General features: G+C 40.1%; 1 pseudogene; it reads left to right on the forward strand.

Moving 5' to 3' along the window:
• Positions 1-2,431: 2,431 nt before the first annotated feature.
• LOC148509559 (vomeronasal type-2 receptor 26-like) overlaps positions 2,432-17,474 on the forward strand; it is a 207,787-nt pseudogene continuing 192,744 nt past the window's right edge.

Here is a 17,474-nt window from a genome sequence, read left to right on the forward strand (position 1 = left end):
TTTGTGCAGTGGGATTAAGACAATTGATGGAGGTAATGAGTCCCTGGTACCAAATCCTGTCTAGATTCCTCTTCACTAGGCAGACAATACCGAGAATGTACAGATACATCAGAAAAAGTGTCCTCAGTGTCGAAAAAAATGTGGTTGTACCCAATGTCCACTTAGCCATGGACATGTGGACAAAAGGAACAGGGCAGAATAAGGACTATATAACTGTGACAGCCCACTGGGTAGATGTATCACCTTATGCAGCAACAACAGCAGTGTCACCTGTACCAGCATCTCAGAAATGGCAGCTCAATCTAAGGCAGGCTATGCAGTGTATCACCGGCTTCAGTAAGAGGCACACCACAAACAACCTCTTTTAGAAACTGAGGGTAATCATTGCTCAATGGCTTACCCCACTTAGACTCTCCTGGGAATTTGTGATATCTGACAATGGCACCAATATTGTGCGGGCATTAGATCTTGGAAAATTCCAGCATGTCCCATGTTTTGCTCACACAATAAATTTGGTGGTACAGAATTTTTTTTAAAAATGACAGGTCCCTGCAGGAGATGCTTTGGGTGCCCCATAAAATTTCTGCCTAGTTTCGCCTTGTACCGAAGACTGGAGCACCAGCAAACACTCTTGAACCTGCCCTTCCATCACCTGAAGCAAGAGGTTGTAATGCGGTGGAAATCAACCCTCTATATGCTTCAGAGGATGGATGAGCAGCAAAAGGCCATTCAAGCCTATACCTCAACCTATGACAAAGGCATAGTAATGACCTGACTCAAGCACAGTGGAGAATGATTTCCATGTTGTGCAAGGTTCTCCAGGCCTTCGAACTTGCCAAAAGTGAAGTCAGTTCAGACACTGCCAGCTTGAGTCAGGTCATTCCCCTCATCAGGCTTTTGCAGAAGCAGCTGGAGAAAGAGAAGGAGGAGGAGCTAAGACTGAGCGATTCTGTTTGGTGTGTGGGACTTGTGGATGAAGCCCTTCATTTGCTTTGCCAGGATTCAACAGTGGTCAATCTGTTGAAATTAGACCACTACATTTTGGCCACCATGCTCGATCCTACGTTTAAAGCCTATGTGGTGTCTCTCTTTCTGGCGGACACAAGCCTGCAGAAGTGCAAAGACCTGCTGGTGAAAACACTGTCAGCTGGAGCGGAATGTGACACGTCAACAGCTCCTCCTTCATTTTCTCGTGCAACTGGGGCTGCCAGGAAACAACTTAGATATCCTAACTAACCTGCTGGTGGTGATTCAGTTCAGGCAGGACCAAGTTTGGACATCTGGTCCGGACTGAAAGACATGTCAACAATTTCTGACTTGTCTACTATCACTGCATATGATACTGTCATCATTGAAAAAATGGTGGAGGACTACATCAGTGACAGCACCCATGTCGGCATGTCAGATAGTCCGTACCTGTACTAGCAGGAAAAAGAGGCAATTTGGAGGCCCCTGTACAAAGTGGCTCTGTTTTACCTAAGTTGCCCCCCCTCCATTGTGCAGCCGGGAACCTTGTCAATATTTTGTAGCCACTATTTTGATCCCGCGCTGGTCTGATTCAAATGTTGAAGGGCCAGATGTCAACTTGGCATAAAACCTATGGTTCCACCAAGATTTGCCCGTTGCTCATTCCCCGGTTGGATCATTTCCTCTCTTCTTCAGGCTCAACTGCCCTTCTTTCTCCTGAACAGGATCCTTTGCTTCTTTCTAACACTGAGTACTCCATGGCGTCCTCACCACAGTCCATGTCATCTGCCTCTAAAAGTGATTTGGCTACTATTCATCAACGCGTAGACTCTCAACTAAACAAGGTCTCTTAGCCTCTGAACAACACCTCCATGAAGCCTTTAAAAAAGATGCTTCTGCCCTGCAGGCGGACCTTGCTCAAATTGCAGACTGCCTCTTGGAAATTGATGGACGGGAGGAGAAGATGGTGGAATATCATCACTCCCTTCACTCTATAACAGCCCAACAAGCCTTAGAGATAAGACAGATGCTTAGTAGGCTAGACAGTTTGGACAACCGTGGCAGGCACAATAATTTAAGGTCCTGGGGGATACAAGAGGATGTGCAGACCCAGGACATTTTTGGAATACTTACCAAGCTTTTTAATTAAGTCCTTGAGTGGGCTCCTGACACCCCTATAATTTTTACAGGGCTCATAGAGCTCTGAGGCACAGACACATTCAATGTGATAAGCCTCGGGACATTATCTGTCAGCTTCATTCTTATACAGATAAAGGTCTTATTTTCCAGAAATCTAGATTCTTACAGGGCATTGACTTTAATGACACCACCATACAATTTTTTCAAGATCTTTCTTGGAGTATGCTGCAGCAGCAAAGATTACTGAGCCCGTTGATTGAGGATCTGAAAAAACGCCAATTGAAATACTGCTGGGGGTTCCCATTGAGGCTCCTGGTCCATCACAATGGAGCTCCACACTCACTTAAAGACCATGAGGACTTACACTCCTTCTATGATGGGCTTCAGATCCCTTGTGTGGACCTCCCAGATTGCTGTGCTTTGTCTTCTCACCTTGATCCACCGCTGCTGCCGAGTGTCTTCAGGGAAGACCAGTGGCATACAATCCGTGGGAAGAACAGAAGTTCTCCGCCTAAATCCTGTGGTGATGTTGACTGAGTTACTTGACCTCATCTGACATTTAACTGCTTTCTATGTTTGCTGCTGTTCTTTCTATATATGTTTGGGAGCTTTCTGCTCTAGAAATGTTTATGTTTACTGTAAGCAATACGTGCTGTTCGTGTTAATGTTTCTGTCCTTAAATGTATTTTTGCAGTCTGTTATGAGTTCCATTGTGGGTGCAGTGTTGTACTTTGTTTTGTAATTCACATGATACCAATTATAATGATCTTTGTTCTACCTGTCCCCCTCCCTCCTCTTTTTCTCCTATTGGTGCACTTTTTTCACCACTCTCTAATCTGAGCATGGGCATCTTGGTCTCCTCATGGGTACCAGTGTTATTGTTTTTTATGTTTACATTTATTCTTGTTTTTTTAAATTGTCATGTGGTTTTTCTTTTTTGTTGTTCCATTGTTTCCTCCCCTCATGTGTCTTCCTACCTCCCCAGCTACATCCTTATCATAGGTTTCCATGGAATCTGTATAACTGTTTTTCATCCAGCTGTATATGAAGTCTCTCTTTTACGTTTTTTGTTTAGCAATTTGGGCTATAGCTTTTCCTTCTGAGTTGTTCACATGTCTAGTTTGGGTAACCTAAAGATTTCCTCTATTAATGCCAAGAGGCTCAATCTCCCTGAGAAGTAGTCCTTTAAATTCTGTGAGTTTAGCAGTGAAAAACTTGATGTAGTGTTTATACAGGAGACTCACCTTAACCAAGGCCATGCTCCTTTATTTAAAAATCACTTCTATTCATGGGTTTTTACTAGTGACAATCCAGAAGGGAAATTTAAGGGGGTTGCCATTCTGTTGTCAAAATGCCTTCCCCTTACAGATGTTGCTACCCATTCTGTTCTTGAGGGTCTTTAGTGGTTGTATGCAAAATCTTTCACCAGCAATACACTTTTGTTAATATATATGATCCTAATACTAGCTAACCCACCTTTTTTGCCAAGGTCTTATGTCAGGTTGAGTCTATCCAAAAAAGCATTGTTATTATGGGAGGAGATTTTAACTGGACATTTGATCCCACATTAGATGCCTCTAAATCTGTTTTGTCTGTCCCACACCAGCTCTTGCAGAGAGTACAGAGACTATTCCATGATCATCAACTGATAGATTTCTGGAGGTTACAACACCTTAAAGATAGAGATTACACCATTTTCTCTAACCCCCCATAATACTTATTCTCGGTTGGATTATCTCTTTGTGTCCCACAGTCATCTTCATTTGCTTAAGAAAATGGCCATTGGTTCAATTACTTGGTCGGACCGTGCTCCTAAGTATCTTCAAATTTTAATTCCGGAGACTCAGCCTCAGTGCTGGTCTTGGAAATTAAATGAGCACTTAATCCAGATGCCAGAATATAAAACTATCATCTCTAATACAATTGAGGACTAGATAACCCTTATTAACACTCCAGATATTAATAAATGTCCTCTATGGGAGGTTCATAAGTGTGTAGTGCGGGGAAAGCTTATACAGCTGGGTTCTTTGGCAAAGAAAAAAAAACAGGAGGCTCAAAGAGAGGACTCTTTTGCTCAAAATCCACTTAGAAACATCCCATAAATATTCTCAGGATCCCACAGTGGGCCCCGCATTGGCTGAGGCCAAGGTGGCTCTCAACAAACTGCTGTCTAATAAACCCAAGCTGGCTTTTAGGAAGTGCCGCCATAAATTTTTTCAATGGGGTAATAAACCAAGCTTGCTTCTCACTCATTCTTTATGGGAACAGAGAGCTCTTACCTTTATTTCTAAAATTAAAGATTCCAGGGTGCTCTTAGTTTTCTGATGGAGTGGATTGCATAGTCTTCCAGAAATACTACTCTGAACTAGGGATGAGTGGATTCGGATTTCCAAAATCTGAACCCCCCCGAGCCCCACATGTTCTGAGCTTGGTTCCAAGTCAGGCTCGGGTTTTGCTGCCTGAATCGGATCTGAAATCGAGGCAAAACATCATCATCCCACTGTTGGATTCTCGTGGGTTTTGGATTCTATAAAAGGTCTTGCGATTAACGCCATTTTTCATTCTGGCTGTGGAGTGTGCACAGGGAGGGAGCTGTATTTGTGTGTTGGTTGCTGCTGATGCTGACCATAGGGGCTGGCTGGCTACTATTGTCCAGTGCTGTACTGCTGTCTGTCAAGGGCTGCTGCCCTGAAATTGAAAAAAAAACACACCTTTCACTATCATCGGTGTAGCTGTCACTGGTGTAGCTGTCACTGTCATCAGTGTAGCTGTTGCTGTCACTGTCATCAGTGTAGCTGTCACTGTCATTGTCATCTGCATAGCTGTCACTGTCATCGGCATAGCTGTCACTGTCATCAGTGTAGCTGTCACTGTCATCGGCATAGCTGGTACTGTTACTGTCATCAGCATAGCTGTTACTGTCCTTGTAATCAGTGTACCTCTCGCTGTCACTGTCATTGGTATAGCTGTCACTGTCATCGGCATAGCTGCACAGAAAAAAATACATGTCACTGTCATCGGCGTAGCTGTCACTGGCATAGCTGTCTCTGTCAATGTCATTGGCATAGCTGCACAGAAAAAAATCACTGGCATAGCTGTCTCTGTCAATTGGCATAGCTGTCTCTGTCAATGTCATTGGCATAGCTGCACAGAAAAAAATCACCTGTCACTGTCATCGGTGTAGCTGTTGCTGTCACTGTCATTCTAATATTCAATTTGATTATGTCACTCTTGAAGTACAACGGAATGATGATATTGGTTTATCTGGCACTAAGGAGGAAGTTGACAAGGAGGATTCTGATGGTGATGTGGTTTGTTTAAATCAGACACCAGGGGAGACAGTTGTTGTCTGTGGGATGAAAAAGCCCATCATTGTCATACCTGGGCAGAAGACCAATAATTCCACCTCTTTGGTCTGGAAATATTTCAGTCCAAATTTGGGCAACTACTTTCTTGCCATATGTAGCTTATCTAAAGGTGGAATAAGTAGGGGTAGGGATGTTAACCTCCTAGGAACATCCTCCCTTATATGTCACCTGCAGCACGTTCATAAAAAGTTACTGTCAAGTTAATAAACTATGGCTAAGACCATAAGCAGTCCAGGGACACCTAAATCCCTTTGCACTATTGCATCCAAGCGCCTGCAGACCTCACCATCAACTCCCTCCCCATCAATTTCCTCCTTAGTCAGGATCGTAAGTAGTCCAGCAGGCCATGTCACTGGCATGACTGACTCCTCTCCTATCCATGATTTCTCTGGAGTATCCTGCATTGCTATGCCTACTGCTGCTGCTGCTGTTGCTGCTGGGAGTCATTTCTCATTCCAGAGAGGAATTTGGAACACCACTACTTCTTTTACTAAGCAAATGACCCTCCAATAGTCCTTTGCAAGGAGGATGAAGTACGACAGCAGTCATCCTGTTGCAAAGTGGTTAACTGAGACCTTGACAGCTATGTTGGTGTTAGATGTGCTTCCAGTATCCACTATTAGTGCATTGGGATTTAGACAATTGATGAAGGTAGTGTGTCCCCGGTACCAAATCCCATCTAGATTCCTCTTCACTAGGCAGGCAATACGGAGAATGTACAGAGATTTCAGAAAAAATGTTCTCGGTGTCCTAAAAAATGCGGCTGCACCCAATGTCCACTTAACCATGGACATGTAGACAAGTGGAACAGGGCTGACTAAGGACTAAGTGACAGAAACAGCCCAATGGGTAGATATATTACATTATGCAGCAACAACAGCAGCATCACTAGAAGCAGCATTTCAGAAACACCAGCTCGTTCCAAGACAGGCTACTCTGTGTATCACCAGGTTCAGTATGAGGCACATCACCGACAACTGAGAGAGAAACTGAGGGAAATCATCACCCTTTAGCTTACCCCACATAGACTCTCCTGGGGATTTGTGATATCTGACAATGCCACCAATATTGTGTGGGTATAACATCTGGGAAAATTCCAGTACGTCCCATGTTTTGCTCAAACAATAAATTTGGTGGTGCAGAATTTTTTTAAAAATGACAGGGGCGTGCAGGAGATGCTTAGGGTGGCCTGAAAAATTTCTGGCCACTTTTGCCATTCAGTGACTGTGTGCCAAAGACTGGAGCACCAGCAAACACTCTTGAACCTGCCCTGCCATCACCTGAAGCAAGAGGTTGTGATGAGGTGGAACTCAACCTTCTATATGCTTCAGAGGGTGGAGGAGCAGCAAAATGCCATTTGAGCCTATAGATCCACCTGAGACATAGGCAAAAGTGGGGGTATGCACCTAATTCAATTGCAGTGGAGATGGATTTTCATGTTGTGCAAGGTTCTACAGACCTTCAAACTTGCCACATGTGAAGTCAGTTCAGACACTGCCAGCTTGAGTCAAGTCATTCCCCTCATCAGGCTTTTGCAGAAGCAGCTGGAGAAAGTGAAGGAGGAACAAAGACAGAGCAATTCCGCTTGGTATATGGGATTTGTGGATGAAGCCCTTCATTCGCTTTGCCAGGATTCAATTTTGCTCAATCTGTTGAAATCAGCCCACTACATTTTGGCCACCATGCTCGATCCTATGTTTAAAGCCTACATGGTGACTTTCTATCTGGTGGACACAAGCCTGCAGAGTTGCAAATACATGCTGGTGAAAACACTGTCAGATGAAGCAGAATGTGACACACCAACAGCTCCTTCTTCATTTTCTCCCACAACAGGGGCTGGCAGGAAACAACTTAGATATAGTAATCAACCTGCTGGCAGTGATGCAGGGCAGGCAGGACCAAGTTTGAACATCTTGTCCAGACTGAAGGACCTGCCAACAATTTCTGTCATGTCTACTGTCACTGCATATGATACTGTCACCATTGAAAGAATGGTGGAGGATTACATCGGTGACAGCATCCAAGTAGGCATGTCAGACAGTCCATACCAGTACTGGCAGGAAAAAGAGGCAATTTGGAAGCCCCTTTACAAACTGGCTCTATTTTACCTAAGTTCCCTCCCCCCTCTAGTGTGTACTCCGAAAGAGTTTTAGTGCAGCTGGGAACCTTGTCAGCAAAAGTGGAGAAGATAATGATTCAGAGTTGGAAATAGAGAGAGATAGCACTTAACTGTGTACCTGGACAAACCATGTTGCACAGTTTTATTATTACTCTACAATTTAGATGTCAGTTTAACATTGGGATGTCCCTCCCAAATCTTAATCTCTCTGCACATTTTAGATCTGCCCCACCTGCAGTGCAGCATGGTTTCACCAAGATGATCAGTTGAGAGAAATATCTCTCTCTATTCCCAACTCTGAATCAGGCCCAATGTTCAGCAAAATGAATTATCAATTCATCCAGGAAGACCAGCCTCCAGAAAGTATAGAGGAACCTGTGTTGGATGATTCCATCGTGGACAAATTAATACTCTGTGAGGATGAGGATGTACACAACACTGAAGATGGTGAAGAATCGGTGGATGAGGAGGATGAGGATGACATCTTGCCTCTGTAGAGCCAGTTTGTGCAGGGACAGATTAATTGCCAGCTTGTTTTGTGGGGGACCAAACAAACCAATCACTTCAGCCACAGTCATGTGGCAGTCCCTGGGGCTGAAATGATTGGTTTGTTAAAGTGTGCATGTCCTGTTTATACAACATAAGGGTGGGTAAGAGGGCCCAAGGACAGTTCCATTTTGCACCTCTTTTTTTCTTTGAAGTATGTACTCTTTGGGGCCTAGTTTTACAAACTGCCATCCTGTCTGCACTGCAGTGCCACTCCTAGATGTGCCATGTGTTTGTACTGCCCACTTGTGTCGCTTAGAATAGTCATCCAGCTACTGTGCAACCTTTTGGCCTAAAAACATTATTGTGAGTTTTGAGGTGTTCAGAATAGACTGAAAATGAGTGGAAATTAATTTTATTGAGGTTACTAATAGTGTAGATACAAAAAAAAAACAAATGGTGTGATTTTAGTGGTTTTAATGCTTTTTTCCAAAAAATACAGATCCAAAACACAAAACACAAAACACGGAAGCGTGGTTTTGACAAAACCAATCCAGATTCAAAACACAAAGAAAGATTCAGATCCAAAACCAAAAAACACAAAACACGAAAAGTGGCCGGTGCACACCCATACTCTGAACTTTAAACCCTTTCTGCCTCCATGTCACCAGAACACCTAGAATCCCGCCTTAAAGAGATTGAAGATTATTTCTCTTTTGGTAACTATCCACACATCTCAGATGAGGCACAACAGCTTTTGGAACAGCTATTTCACTGTTGGAATTGGAGAATGCAATTAAATCTACCCCCATAGGAAAGAGGTCAGGCCCTGACAGGTTCACCATATCTTATTATAAATTATTCCAAAACCAACTTTCCCCTCTTTTGCTACAGGTTTTCAATGAAGTTAATGACTTGAAAAATGTCTCAGCCCAAATGTTAGAAGCTCATGTCACTCTACTCCCCAAGGTGAGCAAAGATCCAACTCTGTGCTCAAGCTACTGGCCAATCTCTTAACTTAATGTAGATCTCAAATTGTATGCTAAGGTGTAAACTAACCGCATCAAGCCCTGGTTGTCTACTTTAATTCATGGTGACCAAGTGGGGTTTGTTCCTGGATGGGAAGCGCTAGATAACACAACAAAAATTATTGATTTCATTCATAGTTCCATGATTTCTTGAACACCCACAAATCTGCTATTGACAGATGCTGAAAAATTCCTTTGATAGAGTGGATTGGAAGTTTATGGCTGGTGTGATTCGACATTTGGGTTAGGGTCCGGTTTGCCTGGTGAGAATATTGGCATTGTACAAAACCCCTTATGCTAGAGTCAAAGTTATTGGGACATTCTCTTCACCAATTCAGATTTTAAATGGTACTCGGCAGTGTTGTCCACTGTCCCTATTATTTTTGTTTTATGTATTGAGGCCTTGGCGAGAGCTATATGATGCAATCCTGATATTTGGGGGTTTCATTGTGCCCACAGAACACAAATTGATGCTTTTTGTGGATGATTTACTAGCAATCAATTCCATTCCAGTGATGTCCTTACCCAATTTGTATTTGGAGTTTCAAAAGTTTGGTTCTTTATCGAACTTTAAAATTAATTATTCTAAGTCTGTGGTGCTCAAGTTGAATTCCCCAGACTCGATGGTGCGAGGGTTGCAGTCGGCCTTCCCATTTACCTGGCATACAACACATTTCCAGTATTTAGGAATACAGTTGACAAGAGATGTGAAAGATCTATTTCAGTCTAATTTCCCCCCCATTCTTTGTAATATTGAGAAGGACCTTCGGACTTGGCAACCCAAAAATTTTTCCTGGTTAGGGAGGGTAAACATTATAAAGATTAATGTTCTACAGAGGATTTCAAATTGCTTACAGACAATCCCTGTATCCAATCCAACATTCTTTTTTCGTAATCACCAGAAGGTAATTCAGGATTTTGTTTGGTATTGTTTTACAAGATGAGCTGGGGCTTCCTCATTCAGAGTATTGGTCCTACCTCCAACTTGGCTCCTATGTTACAAAAACTAATCTAATTTATTTTGAGGAACTATGTATACAGACAGCACATTTACACCATTCCATATTTAGTCTCTACAAAGTTTTGGGTATTTACTATCTGATGCATGGAATACAGAATTGAACATTCAGATCACTGATAAACAATGGTCCATGGTGTTCCGCTATCTATATGTATCATCTCTCAGCGTGTCTGTCCTTGAGACTCAACATAAAGTTATTACAAGGTGGTACAGGTGTCCCAGTATCTTAGGTAGAATGATTCCAGGGGTTCCTAATACTGCTGGAGATGTGATGGAAGTGTGGGCTCCCCTCTACACATCTGGTGGTCCTGTCCATCACTCAATTCCTTCTAGACAGTTATCCAGCTGGCTAAAGAAATTGTGGGTGATGGGGTGCCTGAGGGTCCGGAGTTCTGGATTGTCAATCTAACCAATTGGCCAATATCCAATTATAAACAATCTCTTTTGAGACATATGAATAATGCGGCTAAGCTGGTTATTCCAGTCAGATGGAGGTCACCACTCCCTCCATCTATTAAGGACTGGTTCCTCAGATTAGACATGTACATGTCCATGAAAGAGATCTCATTTGCAGTATCTAACCGCCTTGCCACATTTATGGTCACTTGGTTTTATTTGTTAGAATTTAAGGAGTCCTCTCAATTTAAAAATCTAATGGCACAAGGCCACTCGAAGCCTCAGGGTTCCTTTTTTGTTTGACCCATGATTCTTTGGTTGGAGACTTTTCCCTTTCCTCTGTCTATCATCCTATGTCCCTCCCCCCCTTCTTTTTGTGTTATGTTTAACTTCTTTTGTTTTATTGTTGAAAATGTGTGGGTTTATATGTTCTTGGTGTAATGAGTTTACTAATAATGTTTTGATATCTGTATTTGTGTATTGGACATATGTATCTTTAAATAAATGTATATATAAAAAAATATGATGGATTTGATGAATAATATCACGCTGTATATTCACATTTTATATCCATTATAGACATGATTAATGTTAACTTAACTATTTTTTCATCAATTTGGAGTTGATTTATTTTAGGGAGATTATATACCTAGATGAGTGGTTTTGATACCTATATGGAATGGAATATTTACTATAGATTATATTTATTCTTGATAAGGAATATGAACAAATAGGATTTACCCTAATCCTATTTATATACTAAGTTTATACTTATGCTGTGAGGTCTGGATGAATGATGTTTAATGCCGCCTATATGTCCAATAATTATCCTCTCTCTTTCTTCTTTCTTTTTTTCTTCTTTCCTTTTTCTTTTCGATATATATGTTTCTATATATTGCCAAATGAATTGTGTAATATCCTTATATATTTATATTTCTGGCAAATAGAGACATGGATTTGTAGATAAAAGAATGTGGGACGGTGTTAATAGGAGCAGATTTAATGAGTATAATGCGGTACTCAAAGATACTAACACATTTCCGGATGATGTATTAACAAACAATTGGTATATTTTCCTTTAAAAGGATGTACGGCTTTCTGGTTCTGGTTAGCCTTGTTAAAGCAGTAGCGAACCTCGCGGTGGTGTTACGCTGTGTGCCTATGGTCAATATAAAAAATAATGTCTTTTTGATATATGTAAAATATGTGTTATCAAATATGATGCTGGTATTCAGTAACATGTAAATTAACTACAAATACTATATAGCAGCGTGTCAGCGTGTCAGCGTATATGTGATTATTCGGACTAGTACTCACCGCATGCCTGCTGACTATAGTCATGTACATGGATAGAATGTGCCTCTTTCTGTATTCTTAGCTGCTATATCAACTGCCAATGCCCAGTAATACTAACACTATAAATAGATGACTTTGTAGCAGCATGTCACTGTGCATGTAATGGAGCTGTTTGACACTTTATATATATATATATATATATATATATTTACTGATGTAATACAGCAGTGTGTTAGGTTGTATATGACCAAGCCGAGAAATACTCACTGCACGCGTGTTAATTATAGCTTTTGAATAAAATAGCATGCAGTTTCTGGCTTTTTAAGCCACTACACTAGCTACTGATAACTGGAATATGAATATTGTAAATGGATGAGGTATAACAGCATGGTGGTGTATATATAACTAAGCCACTACACTAGCTGCTGATAACTGGAATATGAATATTGTAAATGGATGAGGTATAACAGCATGGTGGTGTATATATAACTAAGCCACTACACTAGCTGCTGATAACTGGAATATGAATATTGTACATGGATGAGGTATAACAGCATGCCTGTGTATATATAACTAAGCCACTACACTAGCTGCTGATAACTGGAATATGAATATTGTAAATGGATGAGGTATAACAGCATGGTGGTGTATATATAACTAAGCCACTACACTAGCTGCTGATAACAGGAATATGAATATTGTAAATGGATGAGGTATAACAGCATGCTGGTGTATATCTAACTAAGCCACCACACTAGCTACTGATAACTGGAATATGAATATTGTAAATGGATGAGGTATAACAGCATGATGGTGTATATATAACTAAGCCACTATACTAGCTGCTGATAACTGGAATATGAATATTGTAAATGGATGAGGTATAACAGCATGCTGGTGTATATATAACTAAGCCACTACACTAGCTGCTGATAACTGGAATATGAATATTGTAAATGGATGAGGTATAACAGCATGCTGGTGTATATATAACTAAGCCACTACACTAGCTGCTGATAACAGGAATATGAATATTGTAAATGGATGAGGTATAACAGCATGCTGGTGTATATCTAACTAAGCCACCACACTAGCTGCTGATAACTGGAATATGAATATTGTAAATGGATGAGGTATAACAGCATGATGGTGTATATATAACTAAGCCACTACACTAGCTGCTGATAACTGGAATATGAATATTGTAAATGGATGAGGTATAACAGCATGCTGGTGTATATCTAACTAAGCCACTACACTAGCTGCTGATAACTGGAATATGAATATTGTAAATGGATGAGGTATAACAGCATGCTGGTGTATATCTAACTAAGCCACTACACTAGCTGCTGATAACTGGAATATGAATATAGTAAATGGATGAGGTATAACAGCATGCTGGTGTATATCTAACTAAGCCACTACACTAGCTGCTGATAACTGGAATATGAATATTGTACATGGATGAGGTATAACAGCATGCTGGTGTATATATAACTAAGCCACTACACTAGCTGCTGATAACTGGAATATGAATATTGTAAATGGATGAGGTATAACAGCATGCTGGTGTATATCTAACTAAGCCACTACACTAGCTGCTGATAACTGGAATATGAATACTGTAAATGGATGAGGTATAACAGCATGCTGGTGTATATCTAACTAAGCCACCACACTAGCTGCTGATAACTGGAATATGAATATTGTAAATGGATGAGGTATAACAGCATGATGGTGTATATATAACTAAGCCACTACACTAGCTGCTGATAACTGGAATATGAATATTGTAAATGGATGAGGTATAACAGCATGCTGGTGTATATCTAACTAAGCCACTACACTAGCTGCTGATAACTGGAATATGAATATTGTAAATGGATGAGGTATAACAGCATGCTGGTGTATATCTAACTAAGCCACTACACTAGCTGCTGATAACTGGAATATGAATATAGTAAATGGATGAGGTATAACAGCATGCTGGTGTATATCTAACTAAGCCACTACACTAGCTGCTGATAACTGGAATATGAATATTGTACATGGATGAGGTATAACAGCATGCTGGTGTATATATAACTAAGTCACTACACTAGCTGCTGATAACTGGAATATGAATATTGTAAATGGATGAGGTATAACAGCATGCTGGTGTATATCTAACTAAGCCACCACACTAGCTACTGATAACTGGAATATGAATATTGTAAATGGATGAGGTATAACAGCATGCTGGTGTATATATAACTAAGCCACTACACTAGCTGCTGATAACTGGAATATGAATATTGTAAATGGATGAGGTATAACAGCATGATGGTGTATATATAACTAAGCCACTATACTAGCTGCTGATAACTGGAATATGAATATTGTAAATGGATGAGGTATAACAGCATGCTGGTGTATATCTAACTAAGCCACTACACTAGCTGCTGATAACTGGAATATGAATATTGTAAATGGATGAGGTATAACAGCATGCTGGTGTATATCTAACTAAGCCACTACACTAGCTGCTGATAACTGGAATATGAATATTGTAAATGGATGAGGTATAACAGCATGCTGGTGTATATCTAACTAAGCCACTACACTAGCTGCTGATAACTGGAATATGAATACTGTAAATGGATGAGGTATAACAGCATGCTGGTGTATATATAACTAAGCCACTATACTAGCTGCTGATAACTTTAATATGAATATTGTAAAAGGATGAGGTATAACAGCATGCTGGTGTATATCTAACTAAGCCACTACACTAGCTGCTGATAACTGGAATATGAATATTGTAAATGGATGAGGTATAACAGCATGCTGGTGTATATCTGACTAAGCCACTACACTAGCTACTGATAACTGGAATATGAATATTGTAAATGGATGAGGTATAACAGCATGCTGGTGTATATATAACTAAGCCACTATACTAGCTGCTGATAACTTTAATATGAATATTGTAAAAGGATGAGGTATAACAGCATGCTGGTGTATATCTGACTAAGCCACTACACTAGCTACTGATAACTGGAATATGAATATTGTAAATGGATGAGGTATAACAGCATGGTGGTGTATATATAACTAAGCCACTACACTAGCTGCTGATAACTGGAATATGAATATTGTACATGGATGAGGTATAACAGCATGCTGGTGTATATATAACTAAGCCACTACACTAGCTGCTGATAACTGGAATATGAATATTGTAAATGGATGAGGTATAACAGCATGGTGGTGTATATATAACTAAGCCACTACACTAGCTGCTGATAACAGGAATATGAATATTGTAAATGGATGAGGTATAACAGCATGCTGGTGTATATCTAACTAAGCCACCACACTAGCTACTGATAACTGGAATATGAATATTGTAAATGGATGAGGTATAACAGCATGCTGGTGTATATATAACTAAGCCACTATACTAGCTGCTGATAACTGGAATATGAATATTGTAAATGGATGAGGTATAACAGCATGCTGGTGTATATCTACCTAAGCCACCACACTAGCTGCTGATAACTGGAATATGAATATTGTAAATGGATGAGGTATAACAGCATGATTGTGTATATATAACTAAGCCACTATACTAGCTGCTGATAACTGGAATATGAATATTGTAAATGGTTGAGGTATAACAGCATGCTGGTGTATATCTAACTAAGCCACTACACTAGCTGCTGATAACTGGAATATGAATATTGTAAATGGATGAGGTATAACAGCATGCTGGTGTATATCTAACTAAGCCACTACACTAGCTGCTGATAACTGGAATATGAATATTGTACATGGATGAGGTATAACAGCATGCTGGTGTATATATAACTAAGCCACTACACTAGCTGCTGATAACTGGAATATGAATATTGTAAATGGATGAGGTATAACAGCATGCTGGTGTATATCTAACTAAGCCACTACACTAGCTGCTGATAACTGGAATATGAATATTGTAAATGGATGAGGTATAACAGCATGCTGGTGTATATCTAACTAAGCCACCACACTAGCTACTGATAACTGGAATATGAATATTGTAAATGGATGAGGTATAACAGCATGCTGGTGTATATCTAACTAAGCCACCACACTAGCTGCTGATAACTGGAATATGAATATTGTAAATGGATGAGGTATAACAGCATGATGGTGTATATATAACTAAGCCACTATACTAGCTGCTGATAACTGGAATATGAATATTGTAAATGGATGAGGTATAACAGCATGCTGGTGTATATCTAACTAAGCCACTACACTAGCTGCTGATAACTGGAATATGAATATTGTAAATGGATGAGGTATAACAGCATGCTGGTGTATATCTAACTAAGCCACTACACTAGCTGCTGATAACTGGAATATGAATATTGTAAATGGATGAGGTATAACAGCATGCTGGTGTATATCTAACTAAGCCACTACACTAGCTGCTGATAACTGGAATATGAATATTGTAAATGGATGAGGTATAACAGCATGCTGGTGTATATCTGACTAAGCCACTACACTAGCTGCTGATAACTGGAATATGAATACTGTAAATGGATGAGGTATAACAGCATGCTGGTGTATATCTAACTAAGCCACTATACTAGCTGCTGATAACTGGAATATGAATATTGTAAATGGATGAGGTATAACAGCATGCTGGTGTATATCTGACTAAGCCACTACACTAGCTACTGATAACTGGAATATGAATATTGTAAATGGATGAGGTATAACAGCATGCTGGTGTATATCTAACTAAGCCACTACACTAGCTGCTGATAACTGGAATATGAATATTGTAAATGGATGAGGTATAACAGCATGCTGGTGTATATCTAACTAAGCCACTACACTAGCTGCTGATAACTGGAATATGAATATTGTAAATGGATGAGGTATAACAGCATGCTGGTGTATATATAACTAAGCCACCACACTAGCTACTGATAACTGGAATATGAATATTGTAAATGGATGAGGTATAACAGCATGCTGGTGTATATATAACTAAGCCACCACACTAGCTACTGATAACTGGAATATGAATATTATAAATGGATGAGGTAATACAGCATGCTAGTGTATATATAACTAAGCCACCACACTAGCTACTGATAACTGGAATATGAATAATGTAAAAGGATGAGGTATAACAGCATGCTGGTGTATATCTAACTAAGCCACTACACTAGCTGCTGATAACTGGGATATGAATATTGTAAATGGATGAGGTATAACAGCATGCTGGTGTATATCTAACTAAGCCACTACACTAGCTGCTGATAACTGGAATATGAATATTGTAAATGGATGAGGTATAACAGCATGCTGGTGTATATCTGACTAAGCCACTACACTAGCTGCTGATAACTGGAATATGAATACTGTAAATGGATGAGGTATAACAGCATGCTGGTGTATATATAACTAAGCCACTATACTAGCTGCTGATAACTGGAATATGAATATTGTAAATGGATGAGGTATAACAGCATGATGGTGTATATATAACTAAGCCACTATACTAGCTGCTGATAACTTTAATATGAATATTGTAAAAGGATGAGGTATAACAGCATGCTGGTGTATATCTGACTAAGCCACTACACTAGCTACTGATAACTGGAATATGAATA

This window comes from Taudactylus pleione, unplaced genomic scaffold, assembly GCF_031769625.1.
Source record: "Taudactylus pleione unplaced genomic scaffold, aTauple2 ptg000319l, whole genome shotgun sequence".
Classification (NCBI taxonomy): domain Eukaryota; kingdom Metazoa; phylum Chordata; class Amphibia; order Anura; family Myobatrachidae; genus Taudactylus; species Taudactylus pleione.